Consider the following 10,268-nt stretch of genomic DNA (forward strand, 5'->3'; position numbering starts at 1 on the left):
GGAGCATAAAGGCTACCTTTGCATGGCCCTCTTAGGCCACACTCTGCTCTCACTGGCTGTAGTCAAGGATCTAGGCCATAATGTTGAACAGTGCTAACTCGTGCGCAACTTAATACTTTTTACTCAAATCTGTAATAAATATTCTATATACAGTATTTTCTTAAGGTGCAATAATGAAACCAGCAAATCTGATTCCATCATAGATTTATAGTTCCATGCTGATTTTTTTTTTTTTTTTTTTTTTTTACAAAAATCAGCTACATTTGGTAAGGCCTGATAGGATTTAACCAGTGAAGAAAATGTAGAAATCTGAAACATATCACATGGGACTGAAGCTCAGACACCTGTGAAATTGAGGCTTCAGACACGCACTGTACAGCTATTGAAAATGAAGCAGATGCATTCAGTAAAGCTTAGTATTCAGGACTATTCTTGCAAGACAAAGGCTGACCTATAATAAGATTTCACAGTCATAAATACAGTTTCAATGGGAATAAAATATGTATATTAAACACAGGGAAAGTTAAAATTAACTTAAAAATATACATTGGCAGGTAGATGGATTAGAAGCCCGAGTAGGTCTTTTTGCATCTCTAATTTCTGTGATTCTATTAAATTACACTTAAGAGAGAAGAACTGTACTAGGGTCAGGAGAGTTGAATACTTAGATAAGAAATATCCAAGGAACACTAGTATCACAGGAAGTGGTGCTGGTAATTTAGCAGCTTTATCCTCCCACTCAGTCAGTACTAAACAAATATTCCACCATAATAGTAGGAAGTAGTATACAGTTCAAGGTACTGTTTTTTCCCCCATAACATATAAAATCACTGGTAGTCACTAAGGCTAGATCCTCAAAGGTATTTAGGGGCCTATCTCTTATTGAAATCAATGGGAGTTAGGAGCCTAAATACCTTTCAGGATCTGAGCATAAGGACCTCATCCAAAGTCTAGTGGATTCAATGAAAATATTTCCACTGATTTCAATGATCTTTGGATCAGTCCCTAAAAATTCAGTGGCACTATTGCGAGAGTATGAGCACAGGCCAAATTCCACTCTGCTGATTACATCCTGTCAACCAACATCAATTCTGCAGTTTCTACTCATTACATTATTCTTAGCCTCCTAAACTATTGTGTACTATTGCTTGCACAATTTAAAAGCTGCTACATTACACTGCAGAAATGGCTCCATTTCTTGGAAATGATCCCTGTCCAAAGTTTGCATATTTTGCAAAAGCATGAGAAACCTTTTGTAGAGATGAAAAGCATTGCATTCAGTAAATGTAAGATTTGTATGATTTCTAAGTGACTGTAAATAACCAAGGAAAATAACAAAAATTGGTATATTTCTAAATAAAAAAAGGATTAGATCACAAAATAGAAACATGCTGTGAATGCTAAGAGGAGAGATAATGGAGAGTGAGGATCAGAAAACAACAATGCTGCATAGAATTACTGTAGTCCTGTGGATAATGACAAGATACAATGCACTATTCAATTCATCAAATGCGTACAGCATCAGACTTAAATGACTGAAATACAATCAGTGATATAACAATACTTATATCATCAAGAAAGAAAAAATATAAGATTATAAATATACAGTATGCATATGAAAGCCTTTCTGCTTTGGAATTCACTCCCCGCCCCTTCCCCCAATTGTCCTTGTCTTTGAAATAGCCCAAATCTGTCGACATTCCAGGCATGCTACTAAGCCTATATGTTTGTGTGGGTATTTGTGGAGGGCCGAGACACTTGGAATGGGTATTTTGGTGGCAATGTAAGCCGTGGGAGACTCTGATTTGTAATATGTTTTCCAACTAGTAGTTGGTATGTAATAGGGAAGGAAGAAATATGCTGTTTTCATTGTGTAATAATTTTTGAATTGTGTTTTCCAATTAATATCAAGGGCATCTAGAACCCTACCTAGGCTCAACAGGGGACTATATTGCCCCAAAGGGAATGAGTGAGAAGGCAGGAATGATACCACAATTTCTGAAGCATAATCCTTTGTGGTGGTACACACACACACCTTGGCAATATGGCGCTGCACTGGCTCATCACAAGGTGTCTAAATGGCACAATCTAACCCTAAATGCAAAAGGTAGTGTGCTGGCTTTCAAATGCCAGATCTGACTTTAACGGATGTACCCTAATGTTACTGTAGTTGGAATCTATCCCCACAGGGTGGAGCATGTTAAAGATGACCAAAGGGGGAAAAAAAAAAAGAGTCCCCAACATACACAGCCTTTGATGACTGGTAAGAGGGGACAAGGGCGGGAGATTTCTCCTGCCATGACTTAGGAATTCAGTTAAATTCCTTAGACAATGAAACACACCAAAGACTGACTCTTTCTCCCTCTTCTGATAATTAATTCCACCATTTATTTGATAGAGAGGCAAGTGAGAAGCTTTAATGGAAACAAGAATGGGCACTTAAATTACTGTAAAATTCCTTGTGAATGGTGCATCTAATTTTAATTAGACATTTCATTTCCCCTTGTATTAAGAAACATGAAAAACTGCTCTGGATGTTAAGATGTCTATACAAAAAGTGACCTTGCTAATGCAGAGAGAGAGAGAGAGAGAGACTGTAAACTATTCACAGTTTTTCTCCAATAGGGTGGGAAGAAAGAAAGAGAGATATTGTTGTATCTATTTTAAAATACTTGGGAGATGGTCAGATACTGCAGTGATGAAGGCCATAGACATATAAATACACTGACAGGCTGACAAATAAGATAAGAGAGAACATGCAACAAATTGGTTAATTTATTGAATGAGAATTGTTTGAATTGTTGAATATTTTTTTTTTTTTGCCAAAAAAGGAAGGTATTGCCTACTTCCAAATCAGCAAGTCAACAAAGAGGACTTCAGGCTTTTACTTAGCTCTCAATTGTTACAGTAAAACTTAGAGTATACAATAAGTCATCTTCTCATTGTGTTTAACCATAAAGGAGATTTAACTAAAAGAAACGGTATTTTGTATTTGCTGTTTAGCTATGAAGAACAAATGTATGCAGTGTTCTCTCCACTCCAGTCCTTTTTGTCTTGCTCCTATATGTCTGTAGATATAGGTTAAGTAGGATTTGTTTTTTCCCTGTAGGTCTTCCCTTCCAGATTGAAAATCTTTAACAGTTTTTGATAGTCAGACTTTTTATTTTATATTGTAACATCATTCTAGTGCCTAGAGGCACTTTACCTCTTCCTGATTTTCACCTGTAAACTGTAAATATGAAGGGTTCCATTTCCAAGTTCTCTAGCTTGTTTTGGGCAATGTAATCGTTGCTCTGGTTGAGCAATGTAATCGTCATTGTAAATGATTCTACAGACAAAAGTTGTGAAAATCAGACTTGGCTTTTCACCCATTCAGTGTGGGTCAAAGTTTATGTTTGCACGTTATTCTCTTTTTATCAGCTTCCCTTTCAAACATGTGTACTTTAAACAGTTAACTAAGATGTTCAGCAAAAATGGCAGTCACAAACACATGAATGCTGATTGATTATGGTGTTTTGTCAGCAAAAATAGCTTTCAAGAACTTACTGTTACAGTACTTATTAGAGATGGGCCAAACCAAACCCCAGACCCTCTCAATCCTGAATTTTGGGGCAGTTTGGATCTGCAGCAAACTTTGCATAGATTTTTCTTTAGATGTCTTTTACATCCTGAGATTTAAGTGCCAAGACATTAATCTAATCATGCAGTCAAAATGAACAGCTATAACTTCCTGGTTCCCTTCAACCATATACCATCTGCATGAAATGTAGTGTGCCTTATAAGATTACAAGCAAAAATGTTTCAATACACACTGATGTATAAGTTAAGGTATTTTTAAAAAAATGTTATGATAGTAAAGTATATATTTTTCTAATTCACACTTTTAAATGCTTTATGACAGGTTTCAGGGTAACAGCCGTGTTAGTCTGTATTTGCAAAAAGAAAAGGAGTACTTGTGGCACCTTAGAGACTAACCAATTTATCTGAGCATAAGCTTTCATGAGCTTCAGCTCACACACTCAAATAAATTGGTTAGTCTCTAAGGTGCCACAAGTACTCCTTTTCTTTTTTTAAATGCTTTATTGTATTTAATAATTTTTCAATTTTTGAAATATATAAGGGTTCATCCGATATTCCACAAAGACTTTGAACTAAGTGTGAGCTAACAGTCAGACATATAGTATCTGACACAGGTATCGTTGCGGAGAGTGGACCAGATGATATGTCTGGGGCGAGAAAGCAGAAGGAGACTCCGCTGGTTGGAAGGCATGAGATGCGATGTCCTGAGGTTGGGGGTTCCACGACCACCACTCCCAAGAGGAGAAGGCGGGTGGTGGTGGTCGGGGACTCTCTCCTCCGGGGGACTGAGTCATCTATCTGCCGCCCTGACCGGGAAAACCGAGAAGTCTGCTGCTTGCCAGGGGCTAAGATTCGCGATGTGACGGAGAGACTGCCAAGACTCATCAAGCCCTCGGATCGCTACCCCTTCCTGCTTCTCCACGTGGGCACCAATGATACTGCCAAGAATGACCTTGAGCGGATCACTGCGGACTATGTGGCTCTAGGAAGAAGGATAAAGGAGTTGGAGGCGCAAGTGGTGTTCTCGTCCATCCTCCCCGTGGAAGGAAAAGGCCTAGGTAGGGAGCGTCGAATCGTGGAAGTCAACGAATGGCTACGCAGGTGGTGTTGGAAAGAAGGCTTTGGTTTCTTTGACCATGGGATGGTGTTACATGAAGGAGGAGTGCTGGGCAGAGACGGGCTCCATCTTACGAAGAGAGGGAAGAGCATCTTTGCCAGCAGGCTGGCTAACCTAGTGAGGAGGGCTTTAAACTAGGTTCACCGGGGGAAGGAGACCAAAGCCCTGAGGTAAGTGGGAAAGCAGGATACCAGGAGGAAGCACAGGCAGGAATGTCTGTGAGGGGAGGGCTCCTGCCTCATACTGGGAATGAGGGGCGATCAACAGGTTATCTCAAGTGCTTATATACAAATGCACAAAGCCTTGGAAACAAGCAGGGAGAACTGGAGGTCCTGGTGATGTCAAGGAACTATGACGTGATCGGAATAACAGAGACTTGGTGGGATAACTCACGTGACTGGAGTACTGTCATGGATGGTTATAAACTGTTCAGGAAGGACAGGCAGGGCAGAAAAGGTGGGGGAGTAGCCCTGTATGTAAGGGAGCAGTATGACTGCTCAGAGCTCCAGTACGAAACTGCAGAAAAACCTGAGTGTCTCTGGATTAAGTTTAGAAGTGTGTGCAACAAGAGTGATGTAGTGGTGGGAGTCTGCTATAGACCACCGGACCAGGGGGATGAGGTAGATGAGGCTTTCTTCCGGCAGCTCACGGAAGCTACTAGATCGCATGCCCTGATTCTTATGGGTGACTTTAATTTTCCTGATATCTGCTGGGAGAGCAATACAGCGGCGCATAGACAATCCAGGAAGTTTTTGGAAAGCATAGGGGACAATTTCCTGATGCAAGTGCTAGAGGAGCCAACTAGGGGGGGCGCTTTTCTTGACCTGCTGCTCACAAACCGGGTAGAATTAGTGGGGGAAGCAAAAGTGGATGGGAATCTGGGAGGCAGTGACCATGAGTTGGTTGAGTTCAGGATCCTGACGCAGGGAAGAAAGGTAAGCAGCAGGATACGGACCCTGGACTTCAGGAAAGCAGACTTCGACTCCCTCAGGGAACGGATGGCCAGGATCCCCTGGGGGACTAACTTGAAGGGGAAAGGAGTCCAGGAGAGCTGGCTGTATTTCAAGGAATCCCTGTTGAGGTTACAGGGACAAACCATCCCGATGAGTCGAAAGAATAGTAAATATGGCAGGCGACCAGCTTGGCTTAATGGTGAAATCCTAGCGGATCTTAAACATAAAAAAGAAGCTTACAAGAAGTGGAAGGTTGGACATATGACCAGGGAAGAGTATAAAAATATTGCTCGGGCATGTAGGAATGTTATCAGGAGGGCCAAATCGCACCTGGAGCTGCAGCTAGCCAGAGATGTTAAGAGTAACAAGAAGGGTTTCTTCAGGTATGTTGGCAACAAGAAGAAAGCCAAGGAATGTGTGGGCCCCTTACTGAATGAGGGAGGCAACCTAGTGACAGAGGATGTGGAAAAAGCTAATGTGCTCAATGCTTTTTTTGCCTCTGTTTTCACTTACAAGGTCAGCTCCCAGATTGCTGCGCTGGGCATCACAAAGTGGGGAAGAGATGGCCAGCCCTCTGTGGAGATAGAGGTGGTTAGGGACTATTTAGAAAAGCTGGACGTGCACAAGTCCATGGGGCCGGACGAGTTGCATCCGAGAGTGCTGAAGGAATTGGCGGCTGTGATTGCAGAGCCATTGGCCATTATCTTTGAAAACTCGTGGCGAACCGGGGAAGTCCCAGATGACTGGAAAAAGGCTAATGTAGTGCCAATCTTTAAAAAAGGGAAGAAGGAGGATCCTGGGAACTACAGGCCAGTCAGCCTCACTTCAGTCCCTGGAAAAATCATGGAGAAGGTCCTCAAAGAATCAATCCTGAAGCACTTGCATGAGAGGAAAGTGATCAGGAACAGCCAGCATGGATTCACCAAGGGAAGGTCATGCCTGACTAATCTAATCGCCTTTTATGATGAGATTACTGGTTCTGTGGATGAAGGTAAAGCAGTGGATGTATTGTTTCTTGACTTTAGCAAAGCTTTTGACACGGTCTCCCACAGTATTCTTGTCAGCAAGTTAAGGAAGTATGGGCTGGATGAATGCACTATAAGGTGGGTAGAAAGCTGGCTAGATTGTCGGGCTCAACGGGTAGTGATCAGTGGCTCCATGTCTAGTTGGCAGACAGTGTCAAGTGGAGTGCCCCAGGGGTCGGTCCTGGGGCCGGTTTTGTTCAATATCTTCATAAATGATCTGGAGGATGGTGTGGATTGCACTCTCAGCAAATTTGCGGATGATACAAAACTGGGAGGAGTGGTAGATACGCTGGAGGGGAGGGATAGGATACAGAAGGACCTAGACAAATTGGAGGATTGGGCCAAAAGAAATCTGATGAGGTTCAATAAGGATAAGTGCAGGGTCCTGCACTTAGGACGGAAGAACCCAATGCACAGCTACAGACTAGGGACCGAATGGCTAGGCAGCAGTTCTGCGGAAAAGGACCTAGGGGTGACAGTGGACGAGAAGCTGGATATGAGTCAGCAGTGTGCCCTTGTTGCCAAGAAGGCCAATGGCATTTTGGGATGTATAAGTAGGGGCATAGCGAGCAGATCGAGGGACGTGATCGTCCCCCTCTATTCGACATTGGTGAGGCCTCATCTGGAGTACTGTGTCCAGTTTTGGGCCCCACACTTCAAGAAGGATGTGGATAAATTGGAGAGAGTCCAGCGAAGGGCAACAAAAATGATTAGGGGACTGGAACACATGAGTTATGAGGAGAGGCTGAGGGAGCTGGGATTGTTTAGCCTGCAGAAGAGAAGAATGAGGGGGGATTTGATAGCTGCTTTCAACTACCTGAAAGGGGGTTCCAAAGAGGATGGCTCTAGACTGTTCTCAATGGTAGCAGATGACAGAACGAGGAGTAATGGTCTCAAGTTGCAGTGGGGGAGGTTTAGATTGGATATTAGGAAAAACTTTTTCACTAAGAGGGTGGTGAAACACTGGAATGCGTTACCTAGGGAGGTGGTAGAATCTCCTTCCTTAGAGGTTTTTAAGGTCAGGCTTGACAAAGCCCTGGCTGGGATGATTTAACTGGGAATTTGGTCCTGCTTTGAGCAGGGGGTTGGACTAGATGACCTTCTGGGGTCCCTTCCAACCCTGATATTCTATGATTCTATATAACAATTAAAGGAGAATTTGAAATTAAATCAATTTAATCAGACAAAATTTTGAAATTCCACACCAAACCCTCAGTACTATAAAACAAAATAAATCAGCCAATGACAAGGCCTTCAAGTTATTAGAGAAAGTTTCTTGCAAGCAATTAATGGAATGTGGATGATCCTTCTGCTCTTCTTTGAAGATACACCAGAAAACAAAGAGAAAAGAAAACTTGTAGGGTGAGAGGTAGCAAGAGCAGAAGTTGTTCTTTCAAGCCTCCACTCAAATATGTAGTTAGGATAACATCCTTTCAGCCACAGATCATTATCAAATAGGGATCAGTCATTATTTTGAACAACAGAAATAGTCGTAGGTAAGTACATGTGTGTAAATGAATAACCCTTATTGTGTCAGGAAATGGGTCAACTGTGACCCACTCCATCAGACTTGCTACTGCTCAGTACCACAATTGTCTACTTTCAGATATCTAAATGTATATTTTATTAAATGCTAAATGTGATATTGTAAGTAGCAAAACAACACTTCCTGAGTACTGTGAAGTTTTCTCCCCTAAAATTTAATTTTGTAAATTTCTCTAACTTCAAAATATATATTATAATTTAATGAATAACATTTGGAAATTGAATTAAAGGCCTGTATTATGATATTTTCCAGGTTTACGTGTATAAGGATTTTAGACTCAGATTCTTATTCTCAGTATGTCTTGTTTCAAGGGTCATATTAAATTGTATAGAGCACATGTAAAAATATGGAATTTGCTTTTGCCATATTAATGTATCTGGTGTTCCTGACTCATATATAATATGAAATGATTGTGTCCAGACAAGGTCAGAAGCTGGAATTTATATAAGATCTGAAATAAAACAGCTGCTGACCATGTGATCAACCGTTCTTCTGTACAATTCCCTAATGTGTTACTTAATTCTCACCTCCCAAATTCCAATCTGCTTTGATGCCTGTGTATATTCTTTCCACACACAAAAGAAGAGCACTCTAGGTGAAGAGCGTAAATGTGAAGAGCACCACAAATTGAACTCAATTACTATACAGACATTTGTAAATTTAAGCCCTGTATGTATTCTGCAAACTGTGAAGAAGTGGGGTAAATTTCAGGGGGGAACCCGCCCCTCTCCCCGATATCACTCCTGTAAGGTTTTAATGAACAGAGGCCATGGCTTTTGTTAAAAGCTGGCATTTCCGAAAACATATACAAACAGGTGCTTGTGTATACGAATTGCTGCTCATGTGAATGCATATATGATAATCCACTTCATAGACTATTTTAGTGGGTAAGCAGGATAGCAAAATCTAGCTCTAGGGTTTCTTTAATGTAGCAGACAAAGGCATAACAAGATCCAATGGTTGGACTCTGAAATTAGTAATGTTCAAACTAAAAATAAAGTGCAATTCCTTTATTCAGAGTTGCCTAACTCTGGCACAAATCAGGGCTATACAGGAACAGACAGCCCTAAATTTATGCTAGGGGAAGATGAAGTTTAAACAGCTCAAAGTGGTGTTAGTGAATAGGAGAATCCAGCCCTATATATCAATTCAAACACAATGGAGGCAGTCAAAGCAGGGACTGGTTCACTAAGGGGGACAGGGAGAGTAAAATGGGCCCCAGCCAGGGCCACCCTTCCTAACTTTATCCCCTGGATCCAGAACAGTGCAGGGGACACTCCCCACACTATGGAGGCACTAGGACCCATGTGTTGCCTCCCCCACCCCCCCGCACTATGTGGTCTTTGGGAATACGCTGCAGAGAAACACCAGCCAGAGACTCCAGCAAGTAGGAACAGCTGGAGAAGGAGCCAAAGCCAGGACCTCTGGACATTCAAAGCACTTTTTGCAGTTATATCTGGAATTTTTCTTCCCTGTGCTAATTGTCTGTTTGTTCCAACTCTCCCTTAAAATTCCTTCATATCATATTTTCACTACTCAGAGGTCCCTCTTTTCTTCAGTGTCCCCTCTCTCATCACTTTTCTTTCCATTTAGTTTATCCCGCCTAACTACTAAACCCACCACTGAAAATAATCATGGAATTAACATGACATTTGCCACTATCACACTGTTCACTCTGCTAGTGTATTACACCGCTTCCCCTACTCTGCATCTGTCTCGTCTATTTAGACTGTAAGCTCTAGAGCAAGGATTGTCAAACTCTGTGTTTGTACAGGTTTCAGAGTAACAGCCGTGTTAGTCTGTATTCGCAAAAAGAAAAGGAGGACTTGTGGCACCTTAGAGACTAACCAATTTATTAGAGCATAAGCTTTCGTGAGCTACAGCTCACTTCCTCTGTGCCACAAGTCCTCCTTTTCTTTTTGTGTTTGTACAGTGCTTCACACAATGGGTCCCCATTCTTGGTTGGTCCTTAGGCACTACCATAATAAACATGATTAATAACAATCATCATGTTGGCTAAGTGCCAGAATCATTGGATGAAATTCTGT

The sequence above is a fragment of the Lepidochelys kempii genome, chromosome 10, assembly GCF_965140285.1.
Source record: "Lepidochelys kempii isolate rLepKem1 chromosome 10, rLepKem1.hap1, whole genome shotgun sequence".
Lineage (NCBI taxonomy): Eukaryota > Metazoa > Chordata > Testudines > Cheloniidae > Lepidochelys > Lepidochelys kempii.